Source organism: Scyliorhinus canicula, chromosome 4, assembly GCF_902713615.1.
Source record: "Scyliorhinus canicula chromosome 4, sScyCan1.1, whole genome shotgun sequence".
NCBI classification, from domain to species: domain Eukaryota; kingdom Metazoa; phylum Chordata; class Chondrichthyes; order Carcharhiniformes; family Scyliorhinidae; genus Scyliorhinus; species Scyliorhinus canicula.
The window spans coordinates 157956278-157974334 of NC_052149.1; the positions used below are offsets into that span (position 1 = coordinate 157956278).

At 50.2% G+C, this 18057-nt stretch overlaps 1 long non-coding RNA gene across 1 annotated transcript in view; it reads left to right on the top strand.

The window, feature by feature from the left end:
- The first annotated feature begins 1088 nt into the window (after nt 1-1088).
- LOC119965118 overlaps nt 1089-18057 on the top strand; it is a 62354-nt gene continuing 45385 nt past the window's right edge. The window contains exon 1 of the long non-coding RNA XR_005460432.1: nt 1089-1160. This is a non-coding gene — a long non-coding RNA (uncharacterized LOC119965118). The remainder of the gene's footprint in view (nt 1161-18057) is intronic.

Genomic DNA, 18057 nt, shown 5'->3' on the forward strand with positions numbered 1-18057 from the left:
AGAGTATAGGTAATGCCGGGGTCACGTAGCGAGCGTCGTTTGGCACTTACTGAACGATGGCTGGTGCTCAACGGCCGGTGATGAAAGACAGGATCTGGAGGCTGGAGTCGGAGTCAGAACAGCAGTCCAAGCCGGAGCACAAAAACAGACAGCGAGGCCGGAGCAAAACAGACAGAACCATGTGCGGGGTCTACCTTTATAGGTCCCCCAATGTCCGTGCCTTTTCGGGGCGGGCCTCTACCTGCCATGTATCGATTGGGTCATTTCCCAATCGATATCTTACAAATCCCCCAATCTGAGGGTCTCTTCTCGATGGGTGGGGCGGTCTCTAGGGGTCTTTTGTGATGGATACTTCTGGTGCCGTTTCGTCTGGGCGTCCACTCAAAGTATCCATTCAAACTCAAATGTTGCTATTGTGTGGGCCCAGATCTGGATTGCCTCATTACTATGCAAAGCGTTTTGCTATTTACACCTTTGGTTGAGATCTTGCACCTGGCCATAAACTGGTTTCGATACGTGCAGAATGCTAATTAGCCTTTTGCAAACTGCTTGTCCTGGCTAAAACTGTTTTCTCCCTACAGCCTTAGTAGTTCTCCATTTTGGTAGCCCAGTGTCCATCTTAGGTGGCTACACTACTCTGCTATTATTTTCAACGTTCACTTCTTCCATCAGTGTGCTGTGACTGAAACATGTTCTACACACAGAATACACTACAATAACACTACGTTGACTTCACTAGTAAAGGTTAGGTCGCTATAGTCCCAGATGACCATGGACTGCTTTCCCCTTTGAGGGGGAGAGCTGGCTGCTGGCGATTTAACCTGAGGATCACCATACCTCAGGTGAGAGACAAGGTTGAGAAGGCAGGTCTTTATGAATAACCTCAGCCGGTACGGGAATTAAACCCTCGCTGTTGGCCTCGTCTGCAGCTTCACTAGTAGCTTCCGGCTCTGTGACCTGCATCACTAAGAAGGGTGATCTACAACTTAATTGGAACACTATCGAGTCTCACACCATCTTGATTTAGGCCTGTATCCCATTTCTTCATTTTGACTTTATCAGTGTTCTCTAAATTGATTGTATTACTGCAGGTCCAACAGAGGAGATGCCTTGACAGCCATGGTGATAAATTAACAACTGAAAGGAACAAGAAACGGCAGGTAATGAGACAGAAATACATATTAACTCAGATCTCTTTATGGGAACATGCACTTATAATCAGTTGTGTCTGTTTATTAGAGCTGACGTCATGGAAAATCAGATATCGTACACAGCAAAATTGAAAGAATGTATTAGGGAATCTGGGCCATTAGTGGGTTTATTCTGCAACACTTCATGTCTTAAATTAGTAACACAATGACTAACTTTGCTCTTCATTACCTTCTCAATGTGTATTTGCTGTTCTTTGTGGTTTGAGTGCAGTTGTATTTTTTTAACTTAAGTGGGTGCTCCACCAGGGTTCACATTCACCATTATTTTCTATTTTAATTGCAGATGTGTTGAGCATCAGAGGAGGTAGTATAAACTGAATCATATATTTTTAAAAGGGGATGCAAGAACCAGAAACCTGAAAGACACAAGTCTTTGGAGGTGGTAGGAAAAGTTGACAATCCATATGGGATTAGTGGCTTAATAAACAGGGGAAAAGAGTACAAAAGCAAGAATACTGTGCTAAAAATTTATAAATCATTGGTTAGGCTTCAGCTGGAACGTTGGACACTATACTTTAGGGAGAATGTTAAGTTTTTCCAGAGGGTGTAGGGGAGAGTTGGTAGAATAGTAACAGTGATGAAGGACCCGAGTTAGGTGGAGAGACTAGAATAAGGATTGACTGGGGTGTGCTGACAGTAGGCCGCAGAGGCCAAAGATGGCCAGAGGTGGAAATATGTGCAGAGGATCAGGCGTAGATGTCTCTTCCAATCAGTATCTACTTGCCAACCAATCAACATCTCTTCTCATACAGTATAAATTGTTGTTTTCCCATTATACCGGTAATTTGCGCGGTGTTCTGATGAGTGCAAGAGGGAAAGCTTCAACATGTCTGTATTTTTCAGCAATACTCAAGTTCTGTACAACTAAATGACTCAATTGGCTTGGATGTGTTGCTCACATTCAGAGCCTGAATAAAAACATTCTCATCAAGCAAGATATGACCCTTCAATAAATGATGACATAATTATTTCAAGTGCAGCACTCCTTCAGTTTACAACAGTTATCTTTAGTTGCCTCAAAAAGGCACACCTTCTGTTTATATATTTCTAAATAAATAAGATTATTTGATAGTGATGCCAAGGTGAATGACCACAATTTAACAGGAAAATAATTTGAGTTGAATAATGTAATCACTGAAATGGCCAATTGTTTGCTCAGTTATATGTAATTAAATGACATGTAGCAAAATAACACGGGGAAACTTTGTTTATGATAGAAATTCCTTGGAATAAAAGGTGCTGTTAGAACATTGGCCTGGATTATGCGGTCGAAATAATGGTGAGGCTATTGTGCTATTATTAATGAGTATATCGGACAGCAACGTCTGGTGTCTGTACATATGTAGCTAAGTCATGAAGTTTGTCTGAGTTGCTCTGTTATTCCTGAAGCTTTTGCACCAACAGTATATTAATGAAAGACTTGGCATTAAAATACATATAACAGCATGAAGTTGGGATACTTAGTAGATAGATATCTACTAATAGGGCTTACCCATTCATTTAATAGCATAAGTCTCGATTGCTGCAAAACATCTTGGCACTGAAAATTAGCTTTTAAAATTGTGGGGAATTATTCCTTTAGTTTTTAATTATTGATGCAATTTAAAACATTAGGAATTTTCTCTCTCCATCTCACCTTTCTTTATTTTGCTTTCTATACATAATTTTGCATTAAATTAAATCCTCTAATTTACACTTTCTGCATATTAGGATTCTTCAATTTAATTGCTTAAGGAGGCACGCCAGTACTTGTCCAGTTCATACAAGCCAAAGATCTCCTGTAGAGGAAGACATATTGGGTACAATCTTCGCAAAAGGGATAAAGTCCCAAGTGAGCGACTTGCTTTGAATAAGGGGTCTGAACGGGGTATGTTTTGTACAGTGGGGAGCGCCGCTCACCGGACCTTCCCGTTGTAGCGAGAGGTTGGGACGCCATTTAAAAATGGCGTCACAATCGCCAAGGCCCTGAAAATAAACTCTGACCTCCTCTCCAACCCAAATGCAACATGAGAAGGTCTCCCACCGCACCCCCAACACCCATGCCGGGCAACCCCAGCCTGATCGCAGGTGGAACTGCCAGGGTGCCAGGCTGGTGGTGCCAGACTGGCACGAATAGGGTACCCAGGTGGCACCAGAAGTGCCAGGGCACCACCCTGCACAAAGGGCATGCAGCTAGGGGCCTCTGATCTCCTTTGAGACCCCCATGAATGCCGTTCTGTCTGGTCCCTGTTTGTACAGACCAGTACCAAACGGCGTTTGCCTGAGGTCTCTGAGACGAAGCGATTGAATCTTACTGCGTCGCTCTGATATGCAGATTTGCCAAAAGGTGATTGACCTTGCAACATCTTGCGAGATCATGCTGAACCTTGCGAGGTGTTGCGAGCCGGGTAGATCCCGGGAGCGGGGTCTCCCGGCTTTCTATGGCCACGCTGCGTCGCGGCGAGCTGCTTTTCCGACGCAGCGTGGCAGGAGGACCGCACCCATTGTTTTGCCGATCTAATTGTTGTACGTTGCAGTGTAAAATCCGCAGAACATCAGTTGGAAGTGTAACCTTGCGCTGATTGCAAAATATAGATCAATACTTTTAAAAATATTCATTCCCTGTTTATCCTTGAGAAGAGGGTGATGAGCCTCTGCAGTCTCTGTGGTCAAATGTTGTTACATTGCTGTGAGCTCTAGGATTCTGACCCAGCGCCCATGAATTCAAGTGTAGATTATGTGACCCTGAAGATGAACCTGGAGGTAATGGTGTTCTTCTGCATTTATTAGCTTTATCCTTCGAATTGTGAGGACACATGTTTTGTAATACTGTAGAATATCATACTGCCTTTACTTATTCAAGTGCATGGACATATAGCAGTGATATCATAGAATTCACAGTGCAGAATGAGGCCATTCGCCCATCGAGTCTGCACCGGCTCTTGGAAAGAGCACCCTACTCAAGCCCACCTATCTACCCTATCCCAGTAACTCCCACTTAACCTTTTTTTTGTTTGGACACTAAGGGTAATTTAGCATGGCCAATCCACCTAACCTGCACATCTTTGGACTGTGGGAGGAAACCGGAGCACCCGGAGAAAACCCACGCAAACACGGGGAGAACGTGCAGACTCCGCACAGACAGTGACGCAGCCGGGAATCGAATCGAACCTGGGACCCTGGAGCTGTGAGGCAATTGTGCTAACCGCTATGCTACCATGCTGCCCAAATATGGGGACTTCCAGTTGTGACCAAGGAGTGAGTGGTCACACACAGGGCGACTCCTGCTTGAGGGCACAGTAAAGAACTCTTTTTACCCAATATTGGGTAAAATTTTGATAAAAAGGCGTAGGTGAATATCGGAGGTGTAGTTTCCCCCGGGAGTGGTATGTCTGCTGGCTATCAGACCAGGCAGAAAACAGGGAGAGATTTGGCTGAAATGTTGGAGGGAGCCTTTCCTGCAGTAGCCGCTGTAAACATGCAGGTGGGGGAAGGGCTGTTGCAATGTGGAAGGCCCCAGATAGAGGAGCTGATGGTGTTTATGGAAGGAATTCTGCTGGCAAATGAAGAAAATGCGTGAGGATCGTTCAAAGGCCATTGAAGGAGATGTGGCACCCCTGAAGCGTTCTCTGGAACAGGTGGAGAGGTGTTTGGAGGTGCAGGGGTCGCAGATTTGGGAAATCGAAGGAGTGATCTCAGACCACAGCGATCGTGTGGTGGCTCTGGAGGCGGAGATGGGGCTCCTAGGGGACCTGTGTAAAGCGTTGAAGGCAAAGGTGGAGGAGCAGGAGAATGCCTTGAGAAGGAAGAACCAGCGTATAGTGGGGCCTGCCTAAAGGAGTGGAAGGTGTGAGTGCTACGAGGTATGTCTCGAAGATGCTGGTGGGGCTGGTGGCAGAATGGGTACTAGATAAGGCGCCTGAAGTGGACCGAGCACATATGTGGCTGGTTTAGCACACTGGGCTAAATTGCTGTTTTTTAAAGCAGACTAAGGCAGGCCAGCAGCACGGTTCGATTCCCATACCAGCCTCCCCGAACAGGCGCCGGAATGTGGCGACTAGGGGCTTTTCACAGTAACTACATTTGAAGCTACTTGTGACAATAAGCGATTTTCATTTTTATTTCACTTTCATGTCCCTGAGGGAAATGTATAGAGCTGATGATCGTGAGACTCTGCAAATTTGTGGAGAAAGACAAGATTCTGCGATAGGCCAGGGAGAAGCGTATCTGTGACTGTGAGGGGAATAGCGTCCGAATATATCAGGACATCGGAACCGAGTTGGCAAAGCGATGGGCAGGCTTCAACAAGGCCAAGGCGGTGCTGTACCGGCGGCAGATCAAGTTTGGGTGCTCTACCCGGTGAAATGATGGCCGACGTTCTGAGGCTGGGAGTATTATTTTGAGACCCCAGGAAAGGCCGAAAATTTCAATAAGGAGAATAAACTGGGGGAGAACTGAGCGGGCAATGCTTGGGAACTGGGGTGCTGGCACTTTGTAATGGTTGGCAGCATGTTTGAAGTGGGGGTAGGGACTGGGGGATTTTCGTCTTTTTTGGGGGGGAGGTTTTGCTATTTAATTTTGAGATTGTCAGAGGTTGTAGGGGTGAAGAGTTTATGTGGCGTTGGATGTTCCCAGCTCCCCCCTCCTGTTTTATGGGACTGTTTGTGTTTAACACTTGTTTGTTTGCTTTTGGAGAAGGCTGCCTGGAGTTCAGGAGAAGTCCTTGTTTGGGTGGGGGAGGGCAAGGTCAGCCGGGAGCCTTCTTGAGGTGAGGAGTGGGGGGGAGAGAAACAGAGGTGCCTTTGGCAGGGGCGGCCGTGCTAGCAGGTTATGCTGGTGAACAGAAGTGAGGTTCTGGGGAAGAAGACCGAGAGGGGGGGATGGGGGAAGAGATGGAGGGGAGGGGGTGGTGTGGTTGTTGCGATGTGACAGGGGGTGAGAGATTACGTGGTCAGGGGCTGAGGAAGGGGCCAGCTGGGATGGGCTAGGTATAGGGTGGAATTAAGGGGGCGGGTGTTAAGTGGGGAAGATGACGGACGGTAGAGGGGATTGGAGACGTAAGCTTCTGGTAAGGCTGGTAACGTGGAATGTCTGGGGACTGAATGGGCCAGTTAAAAGGTCACGGGTGTTCATGCATCTCGGGAGCCTGAAAGCGGGGGTGGTCTTTCTGCAGGAGACACACCTACGTGTGAAGGACCAGGTTAGGTAAAGGAAGGGGTGGGTCAGGCAGGTTTTTCACTGGGGGTTTGATTTGAAATCGAGAGGAGTGGTGATTTTAATGAGCAAAGAAATGGGATTTGTGAGTGCGAAGGAGGTGAGGGATCTGGGTGGGAGATATGTGATTGTGAGTGGGGTATAGGAAGGGGAGCCAGTGGTGTTGGTAAATGTGTATGCCCCAAATTGGGATGATGTGGGTTTTATGAGGGGGTTGCTGGCAGCGAACCCGGATTTTACCACGCGCCAGTCGATCATGGGAGGAGATTTTAACTGTGTCCTAGAGTCGAGGGTGGCTAGGTCGAGTCCCAGGTCGATGGGTAGGGTACGAATGGCAAGAGAGCTGGGCGGGTTTATGAAGAGGAGGGTATGGTGGACCCATGGCGTTTTCAGAACCCAGGGGGTTTTCACACGTCGATAAGGTGTACTTGAGGATTGATTACTTTGTAGTGAGTTGCGAGATTTTGGTTGGGGTGGAGAGGGCAGATTATGCGGGGATAATTATCTCGGACCATGCGCTCTATTGGCTGGAGATTCGGTTTAGATCGGGACAAGAGCAGAGGCCGGGGTGCAGATTTGACTCTGGGTTATTGGCGGATGGAGGCTTTTGCGATAAGGTGTGGACGGCGATTAAAGAGCATGTGGAGTTGAATCAGAATGGGAAGGTGTCGGCGGCCTCTTTTTGTGAAGCACTGAAGGCAGTGGTCTGAGGGGGAAATTATTTTGTTTCAGGCTCGTGCGGATAGGGAAAGGAGGGAGGAACATGACCGTCTAGTGAGCGTGACAGTGGAGGTGGACAGGACATATTCGAGGGTGCCCACCATGGAGGGATTGGTGAGGAGGAAAAAGTTGCAGGGGCAGTTTGACAGGCTGACAGCGGGGAGGGCGGTAGGGCAACTGCGGAGGGCAAGACGGGTGCAATATGAGTATGGGGAGAATGCGAGCTGCATGCTGGCGCACCAGCTGCGGCAGCAGGCTGCGTTCAGGGAAATATTGAAGATGTGGACTGTGGCTGGGGATGTTGTGACGGAGCCAGGGAAGAGAAACGAGGCGTTTAGGGAGTACTACCAGGTACTTTAAGAGGTGGACCCAGGGGGAGAGGAGGGGGACATAGGGTGGTTTTTGGACGAGCTGAAACTTCCCCTGGAAGAAGAAGTAAAGAGGCAGGTGTAGGAGGAGCCCCTGGGGCTGAGGGAGGTGCTGGATAGTATCAGGGGTATGAAGTTGGGGAAGGCACCTGGGCCGGATGGGTATCTGCAGAATTTTATAAGGTATTCGTGACGGACCTAGCACCATAACTGTTCAGGGCGTTTAATGAAGCACTGGAGAAGGGGGAGTTGCCAGAGACGATGACGCAGGCAGTAATCACAATGAACCCCAAAAAAGGGAAGGACCCGGTGGAATGTGGGTCGTATAGCACGTGAAAGTATTGGCTAAGTTGTTGGCGGGAAGGATGGAGGATTGCGTCCCGGGGGTGGTGGCAGAAAATCAAACAGGCTTCGTGAAGGGCAGGCAGCTCGCGAGTAATATAAGACGGCTGTTGAATCTGGTGCTGAATCCGTCGGGGGCTATGGTACCGGAGGTGGTGGTGTCCATGGACACGGAGAAAGCATTTGATCGGGTGGAGTGGTGGAACTTGTTCGAGGTTTTGGAAAGGTTTGGGTTTGGGCCGAGATTTGTGGCATGGTCGCGGTTGCTTTTTGTCGCACCAAGGACGAGGATGAGGACTCATGATATGAGCTCACAAAGCTTTGACTTATGCAGGGGTATGAGGCAGGGATGCCCGCTGTCGCCGTTGTTGTTGCGCAGGCCATAGAGCCATTGCTGATGGCTCTCAGGGGGTCGGCGGAGTGGCAAGTGATTATGAGGGGACAGAAGGAGCATTGGGTATCGCTCTATGCCGATGACATCTTGCTGTGTGTTTTGGATCCATTGGACAGTATGGGAAGGATTGTGGGCCTGCTGGGAAAGTTTGGAGGGTTCTTGGGGTACAACTGGATGAAGGGAAAAGCGAGGTATTCCCGGTGAATGAGCTGCGACTGCGGGCTAATTTAGGGGGGATGCCATTTACGGTAGCGAGGGATAGGTTTAGGTATTTGGGGATTCAGGTAGCAAGGGAATGGACCGGGCTCCATAAGTGCAACTTAACAAAGCTGATGGAGGAGGCCAGGTTGGTTCTTAGGAGGTGGGATACACTGCATTTGACGTTGGCGGGGAGGGTCCAAGTGGTGAAAATGAACATTCTGCTGAGGTTCTTGTTTATCTTTCAGGCTCTCCCGATCTGTATACCAAAGGCATTTTTTTGGAATGTGGACATGATCATCTTGGACTTTGTATGGGCGGGGAAGCTGCCAAGGGTGGGGAGGACCCTGCTACAGACGCAGAGGCAGCAGGGGGGTTGGCTTTGCCAAATCTGCTTCATTATTATTGGGCAGTGGATGTGGACAAGGTGCGGCGGTGGTGGGAAGGAGAAGGGGTAGAGTGGGTTAGGATGGAGGAGGAATCTTGTAAGGGGTCTAGTTTGAGGGCTATGGTGATGGCAGAGTTGCCAATGGCTCTGAGTAGGTATTCAGGGAGCCCAGTAGTGCAGTCCACGGTGAAGATATGGAATCAGCTGAGGAGGCATTTTAGGGTGGAAGGGATGTTGAGGCTAACGCCACTGTGCGAAAATCATGGGTTTGAGCCGGGGGCTGGTGGATTGTGTATACAGGAGATGGAGGGAAGTGGGGCTAGTCAAGGTGAGGGATTTGTATTTGGAGGAAGGATTCGCTGGTGTGGAGGAGCTAGGGTAGAACTGTTGAGGGGGAGTGCGTTCAGGTATCTGCAGGTTAGGGACTTTGCGCGAAAGGTCTGGAGGGGATTCCCTAGTTTGCAGGGATACACCCTGCTGGAGTGACTGCTGCTTCTGGATGTGGAAAAGGACAGAAGAATGGGGGATATATACAAGTGGCTGGGGGAGCAGGGAGGTGAGCGGGTGGTGTAAATCAAGGAGAAATGGGATGCGAATTTGGGAGGGAAGATCAATTGGGGAGTATGGAGTGAGGCACTGTGTAGGGTGAACGGGACCTCCGCTTGTGCAAGGATGAGCCTTATACAGTTTAAGGTGGTGCACAGGGTGCATATGACTCGGGCGAGAATGAGTGGGTTCTTTCAGGGGGTAGCAGATGAGTTTGAGAAGTTTGAGCGGGGGCCAGTGAATCGGGCAAATGTTTTGGAGTTGTGAAAAATTGGGAAGATTCTGGGCGGAAGTATACGCGGTCTTAGCCAGGGTAGTGGAGGAGGAGGTCGACCCCGGACCCTTTGGTGGCGATATTTGAGGTTTCAGAGAAGCCGGACGTCATGGAGAGGAGGAAGGTGGATGTCGTGGCCTTCGTCTCTCTGACTGCACGGCGGCAAATTTTGGCGGTCGGCATCACCACCGGGGATGGTGGCTTGGTTGGGTGACCTGTACGACTTCCTGCGGTTAGAGAAGATAAAGTCTGATTTAAGGTACTCAGCAGGTGGATTTGAGAAAATGTGGGGGATGTTTGTGACCGTGTTTGAGGAGCTGTTCGTCGTGGAGGGATTGGGGGGGGGGGGGGGGGGGGGGAGGATGAAAAAGGGGAATGATTTGTACAGACTGTATAGTTGATTGTCAGGAAGTATGTTTCATGGGGTGTTTATTTGCTGTAACCTGTTTTGATACATATTTGTAACAAAATACATTTAAAAAAATATATAGTGGAGACATGTTATGCTATATTTGGAATTATGATTGACTGTCCTTTTCCTGTGCATGAAGATAAAATTCCAATTATATCAGTGTTTTTATAGTTGAGAGTCGCGGCCTGCGGTAAGTCACGAGCGGGTGTCAGGAGAGTCGCGGAGCGATTGGTCTGGCCATTTTCCCGGTCGTCCCGATCGCAGGAGAAGCGCCCAACAGCCGCTACCGGCTTTTACACCAAGAATGCGGCTGCTGCTGCCTTTTAAATGGAGATACATGATTAGGCTGTGTGGAATGAGTGTTGGCCATGATAAATTGCCCTTAGTGTTGGGTGGGGTTACTGGGTTATGGGGATAGGGTGGAGGTGTTGACCTTATGTAGGGTGCTCTTTCCAAGAGCCGGTGCAGACTCGATGGGCCGAATGGCCTCCTTCTGCACTGTAAATAATCTAAGGTTCGGCACAACATCGTGAGCCGAAGGGCCTGTTTTGTGCTGTATTTTTCAATGTTCTGTGTTCTAATCCTACGGCCAGAAATGGCAGCAGAGAGCAGGTCGCGTACTCTACACAGAGCAGTCCCGTATGTGCTTTTGGTGCCAAAGCAGGGAGCAGAGCCGTTTCGATTTTGCAGCTGCTGGCAAGCAAGGCAAGTGAACTGTGATGATCAATGTGTTTTTCTTAAAACTAAGGGATGGCCAGAGAATCAAATAGGCAGTTTACTTATTGGGCAGGATCTCACAATAGAATTTGTCTGAGACAATTGCTCAGGTAAGCCTGGGGCAGGACAGAGCAGTGATAGTGGGCAAAATTCTCCGCCCCGGGGGGGGGGGTCGGAGAATCGCCCGGGGCCGGAGTAAATCCCGCCCCCGTCATGGCCGGAATTCTCTGCCACCCGGGAATTGGTGGGGGCGGGGATCACACCCCGTCGATCGGCGAGGCCCCTACGGCGATTCTCCGGCCTGCGATGGGCCGAAGTCCCGCCGCTGGGAGGCCTCTCCCGCCGCCGTGGTTTGAACCACCTCTGGTGGCGGCGGGATTGGCGGCGCGAGCGGGCCACGGGGTCCTGGGGGGGCGCGAGGCGATCGGACCCCGGGGGGTTCCCCCACGGTGGCCAGGCCCACGATCGGGGCCCACCAATCGGCGGGCGGGCCAGTGCTGTGGGAGCACTCTTTTTCTTCCGCCGCCGACACGGCCTCCACCATGGTAGAAACGGAAAAGAATCCCCCAGCGCGCATGCATCGGTGGTGACGTCAGCGGCAGCTGACGCACCGGCGCATGCGCGAACCGGCGAAGGCCTTTCGGCCAGCCCCAGCGCCGGGCAGCGGGTGTCAAAGGCCGCTGCAGCCGGTTTGGGCGCCAGTCAGTGTGGTGCCAACCGCTCCGGCGCGGGCCTAGCCCCTCAATATGAGGGCTTGGCCCCTAAAGGGGCGGAGACGTCCGCACTTTTGGGGTGGCCCGACGCCGGAGTGGTTGGCGCCACTCCGCTACACCGGGACCCCCCGCTCCGCCGGGTAGGGGAGAATTTCGCCCAGTGTTAGTGCTCCAGGGCCTCTGGTTAACAGCACTGAAAAACAAAACTTAACTTGGAACAAAGAAGTATGAAGATGATTTCTTGAGGTATGGTTTTGTCAGTTGTGATAATGCAAATAAGGAGTCAAAGCCCATGTGTGCTATATGCAGCGAAGTAATGGCAAATGAGAGAAGTTTCAGAATTTGAAAGAGAAGTGGTGTGTGAAAAATTCCTTTTCAAGTTGAGACTCCAGAGTCAGTAACTAACTCTGAGCTGACTCCAAATTAGAACCCAACAGGTTTGTTTCAAATCACTAGCTTTTGGAGCACTGCTCCTTCTTCAGGTGAATGAAGAGGTGGGTTCTAGAAATATATATATTTTGACAAAGTCTAAGATGCAAGACGATACTTTGAATGCAAATCTTTGCAGGGAATTAAGTCTACAGGTCCAGACGGAGCAACTGGAGAGAGGGATAAACAGAGGTTAAAGAGGTGTGAATTGCCTCAAACCAGGACTGTTGGTAGTATTTGAAGTGTTCCCCGACTGGGAACGTTGGCTACCTTATACACTGCAGGAAAGGATGTCCCAAAGCGTGGTACATTGGTGAGACCATGCAGACGCTGCGACAACGGATGAACAGACATCGTGCGACAATCGCCGGGCAGGAATGTTCCCTTCCAGTCGGAGAACGCTTCAGCAGTCAAGGGCATTCAGCCTCTGCTGTTCGGGTAAGCGTTCTCCAACGCAGCTTTCAGGACTCGCGACAACACAGAATCGCCGAGCAGAAACCTATAGCCAAGTTCCGTACACATGAGTACGGCCTCAACTGAGACCTAGGATTCATGTCGCATTACATTCACCCCCTACCATCTGGCCTGGGCTTGTGAAATCCTACCAACTGTCCTGGCTTGAGACAATTCACACCTCTTTAACCTCTGATTATCCCTCTCTCCATGTTGCTCCATCTGGACCTGTAAAGACTTAATTACCTGCAAACCCTCGCATTCAAAGTATCATCTTGCATCTTTGACTTCGTCTATATATATGTTTCTGAAACCCACCCCTTCATTTACCTGAGGAAGGGGCAGTGCTCCGAAAGCTAGTGATTCGAAACAAACCTGTTGGACTTTAACCAGGTGTTGTAAGACTTCTTACTGTGCTCACCCCAACGTCGGCATCTCCACATTGCAGCTTACCTATAATACCACTTTAAAAACATACCAAAAGCTCACGAGTCTGTCAGCATTCTGGTGTAGCATCTCGCAGGAGTATCCAGTGCTGAGTAAAACATGCGTTTTGTTGCATTGCCCTTCACGACGACCTGTGTGAGGTTGGACTTTCCGATTTCATAAAGATTAAGACGGCACAAAGGAACTGTCTGAATGATGGTATGGTGGCGAAATGGTTAGCATTGCTGCCTCATGGCGCCGAAGACCCGGTTCGATCCATCGCTGTCACGAAGTTTGGCCAGCGTGGGTTGAGAAGGCCAGCTGGTGTGAGTCCTGAAGGTTGGCCGGTTGCCAAAAGTGGGTCCCGGGAAAAACACTGATTCACATCACACGCTAAATCATTGAAGCAGCTGAGGCTCTTTCCATCCTGATTGTTCTATTGGCAAATATTACAGCTATTCTGGTGAGCAGCATTCCACAAACATTACTGGCATGTACGAATAGTTACTCATATTTTGGAGATACTGCTGGAAGGAATGTTAGCCAGAATACCAGCTTCCTGCTCGTCAAGTTATTCAGGTCACTGTTAGGGACCTCTAACGCCCATCTAAAAAGACAGATAAGATCATAGGTTAATTTTGCAATCGCAGAACAGAAATTCCATCAGTGCAGCACTCCTTCGGTATCCTACTGGAATGCCAGCCTGGTTTGTGTGCTCAAATCTTGTTTTCTTCATTGTGGAAAACTTGAAGGGCTGGATTTTCAAAAGGTTGGGGTCCCGATCGAGGTGGACAGGCACCCAATTTTGTGTTGCTGGTTTGCTGCCACGGTCCCGACTACAAATCTTTTCCAAAGTTGCTGGCCTGGCTCCAGGTTGGATTGACTGAGATTTCCAGTTGGCAATGTGGGCAGCCTGTGTTGTTAGGCTAAGGGCAGGAAGTGGCGGTGGTGGTGGGCGAGTACACAATGGATCAAGTGAGAGACCAACCCTGACCTTCAGACTGGTAAATGCTGCTGGGCCTCCATTGCGCCTACCAGCTATCCCCTGGAGAGGTTACCAAAGTCCTGGTCAGAGAACTGTGGATTTAAAAAATAAAATAAATCTGCTGCCTTTGTCACTCTCTTTCTGTATCCTTATATTGACATATCCCGCATTGGCTGCTGGGGCTGCTGTCCTGAGCACCCGAGGATCTCCCATTTGCCCTCCCGTGTTCAGAGAGACCACACGCTATCCCTGACAGGACGGTGAGCCCGCTCACAGGCCTTTAATTGGCTGAAGCTTTGAAAATCATGTTCTGCATGCATAAAGCAGGCCATACAAGGTCAGGACCGAGAACGAGACACATGTCTTTGTGATGATATGCGTAAGAAATCATATATTGTAGTGAAGTAAATGACCTCCAACCAGCAGGTGACAGTGTAGATCTACCACGTGACTGCACCTCGCAAAGTCTGGAGATAATTGTGTTTGTGGATAGTCAAACTTGCAGTAGCTCTAGGATAATTTATCATCATTAGTAGTTTGTAATATATTTCTCATAGTTTAACTGGTCAAGAACTGGACGTTCTATTGTGCATCATTCCTACCGGCCAAGCAGCAGAACATACAGGCCATTCCTGATTAAAAAATGCAGCCACTGTTTTTCCCAATATTTCTTCATACCTCAGTTCTTTGATGCTAAGGATCTGTGTTCTCTCCGCCACCTCCGGATATTGTGATGAAGGTTAACTGACCAGGGAATTAGAGTTAAACGTGCCTTCCTTTTGACTGAACCTGGTTGCTTTTGGTAATGTATTTGTTATGTTAGTTGTTCCTCAGTGATTGGACTCACGGAGTAAACCTCAGATTTCTTTCAGTTGACCCAAAACTATTTCAGACCTTTTCAGAATACACTTAGAACATAGAACATAGAACAGTACAGCACAGAACAGGCCCTTCGGCCCTCGATGTTGTGCCGAGCCATGATCACCCCACTCAAATCCACGTATCCACCCTATACCCGTAACCCAACAACTCCCCCCTTAACCTTACTTTTTAGGACACTACGGGCAATTTAGCATGGCCAATCCACCTAACCCGCACATCTTTGGACTGTGGGAGGAAACCGGAGCACCCGGAGGAAACCCACGCTCACACGGGGAGGACGTGCAGACTCCTCACAGACAGTGACCCAGCCGGGAATCGAACCTGGGACCCTGGAGCTGTGAAGCATTTATGCTAACCACCATGCTACCGTGCTGCCATTGCCTTAGTTTTCTTAGATTGCCTTAGTTTTCTTCCCAAGTGTCACACTCTTCCCTTGTCTGTGTGAAATTCTTTTTGACATTGTTCCAGCCACTTCCATAATTAGCCTACTCACTTTGTACTTTCAGTCTATTTGTTCAGTTCAGCTGGTCTCCTTCTTTATTTACTGTGCTTAGTTTGCAGTGAGCATCTGAATCGACTAAATGTTCAGTGTTGACCTTTGGGACACTAATCATCACCTTTCCCCAGGTCAGAGATAATAACAATCTATCAAAGATTGCATTTATTTTTAATAAAGCGTTTAAAATTATTTCAGTTTGGGACATTTACTGTCATAGCAATGCCAAAGGACTTTACAAAAAAATCAGAAAGTGGTAGAAGTACTTTGCATGTCTGGCACAATCTGTAAAGAGGGAAGCAAAGTTAAGGGGTGGATTTCTCTATTGCCCGATGGCGATATCGTAATTGGTGACCGGGCAGAGAATCCCTTTGGACGCCTAAATTGGGGGCGGTACCAGTTTGACGCCGATTTTCGAGTCTCCATCCCCTACGATGTGGCGTCATAGTGCATATTATGCACGCTGTTGAACCGGCGTTGACCCGTCATCAGAAGGCCCTCCCGTGATGCTCCGCCCCTGATGGATCAAGTTCCCAACTGCATGGTTGATGAGTGGTCTAAGCAGTCGGGAACCCGGCATGGCGGCTGCGGACTGTGTCCAGCGCCGCCAAACACGGCCGGGAGCCATGCTACTGGCCGGTGTGGCTTCTGCGAAGGCTGGGGGGACTGGTAGGGGGTGGCCTGTGGGGTCATATTAGGCGGGTTGGGTCCATGCAATGGCCGATGCCATGTTATATGGCGCGACCGTTGCAGGGCATCGGCATGCGCATGCGTGGCCAGGGGCTCAGCCATTCTCTGGCCGTTTTCGGCACGGGAGCCGGGAGTTTCACCGAGCGCCGCTGCTAGCCTCTCACCGGTCCTACAATCGGTGATGGTTTGACGCCGATTTTGTCGTCATAAAACGCCCACAAATTCCCCATTTCAGCCAGCACTTAGCTGCTGAAATGGAGAATCCTGCCCAAGGTTTCAGGTTTCACCAGATGAAAGGTCAACTACCCTGAAATATTAATTGTGTTTCTTTCTCCGTAGACACAGAGAGCGTGATTCTTCGGTCTTGTTATGCTCTCGCTCAAGTGAAACGAGGCCAGTGGATAGTGGAAGAGGCCAAAAACGAGAACCCCGCCAGGAGCCAACAGTTTGCGATGCAACCGGCCCGCTCCCATAGGCAAAATCGGGGTCTTGCCGTAGCGTGTCGAGAAACCAATTATCACCACTTAAGCCCCATTTCCAGACAATTAACGAGAGCCACCCCATATCCAAAGGCCTCCCGTCATTCAGTGGCATCCCCAGCAAGTGGTCACGATGGTGCCAATTGAAAAACATGAACTTGGCGGAGGGGTTTCTGTGGGGAGCCGAGGAGGGGAGTAGCCACCTTTGCTCACAGGCAAAGAGTCCGGGGGTGCTGGGCATGCCACCCCAGTGCTCGGTGGGTGTGTGGGACCCTCCTAAGGGGTAGGCCGCCATGGGACGGTGGCGGGGGTGGGGTGCTGCGCTGGGGAGCCAACTAGGGGCAACAGCTCCCGGCACTACCATGCCAGCCCCTGGATTGTGTGTACCCATTCCTGGGGCAATCCTTGTCCCTACCTGTTTGCCCCACTCACCTCCCATAATCTCCACTGACTGCTGAGGCCTCTGTCTGCACGAATGAAGGCTATTGCTAATCGGGAATTGGAAATCGTGGTTAAGTGAGCACTTCACACAACCCAAGTGGATTCCCGTGGGTGGCCGAGCCGTGTAGCATGTGGGAGTCATTGCCTCGCATCCAAATCACTCCTTGATGCATGGACACTGTGCCTGAACACTGTGGGAGGCAACACCACACACTCAGCAGCCAACATTCAAACACCCAGGGGATGGGATACAGCTCCAGGGATATGTCCATGGCCGGAGGGTGGGTGAGTGCCACGGGGAGGGGGAGATGCCTGGAGAGATGGGTCAAGGGTTCGGGGGTCGGTCCGGATTGTGGAAGAAGGTGACAGAGGCATCATACTGGTTGTGAACAAAGATGTTTATTGTTTTTGAGAATTCCCCATCATCCTAATAGTGCCCCCCCCCAACCTACCCCCACAACCTACCCCCACATCCCCTGCCCACTTCCCCGGTGCTGTCATGATCTTTGATGTGCTTTGCCTTCCTAGTTCTACCACTAGGTACAGGTGTGACCCCAGGATGCACATTTGAGGTGGTGGAGGCAGCCAGCTACTTACCTTGGCCTTCGATTCCACTGGCGGGCATCCTCTGGGGCCAGGGGCCGCCGGCTCAATTGTCGGCGGCGCATGCACAGCGGTGCTGTCCGTTCCCATGTGTTGGCTGTGAGATGCAGCCTCATCAGAGGAATGGAACCCAGGGGAGCTGATGGCCACTATCCCCCCTCCATGGGATGGGTCCGGCTTTGCACTCAGCACCCCCTCTTCCCGGTCGGTGCCCATAGGGCTCTGGAGCTCACCTTTGGATGGAGGAGCAGCTGGTGCGAACCCCGGCTGCCCTGAATCATCTGGCTCTGCCAGCCCTGGCGGTTCACCATAGTCTGCACCATCGTGTTGAAGCCCTTGGCAATGTTCCTCAGTGACTGGGACATGCCTTGGCAATGTCCACCTGCGAATGGGACAAGCTTCGAAGCACCTCGACCATGCCATCTGAGAGCGGGACATGTTCCACAGAACCTCATCAAGGTCAGCCTGGTGTTGGGTGACATCCCCCAGCGAGGCCACATTCTGTCGAGACGCTCAGCCATGGCTGTAACCGTCTTGACCACCTTCACTAATGGTGCCGACGTTGTGCACCAGGCTCTCCACTGCGGTCGCCTCCTGAGCAGTATTGGCCTAGGTGCCACGTATTGCCGGCGACACCTCCTGCACCTGTAATCTCTGGTACTCCTCCAAGCGGCTATGGAACTGCTGGAGTGTCACT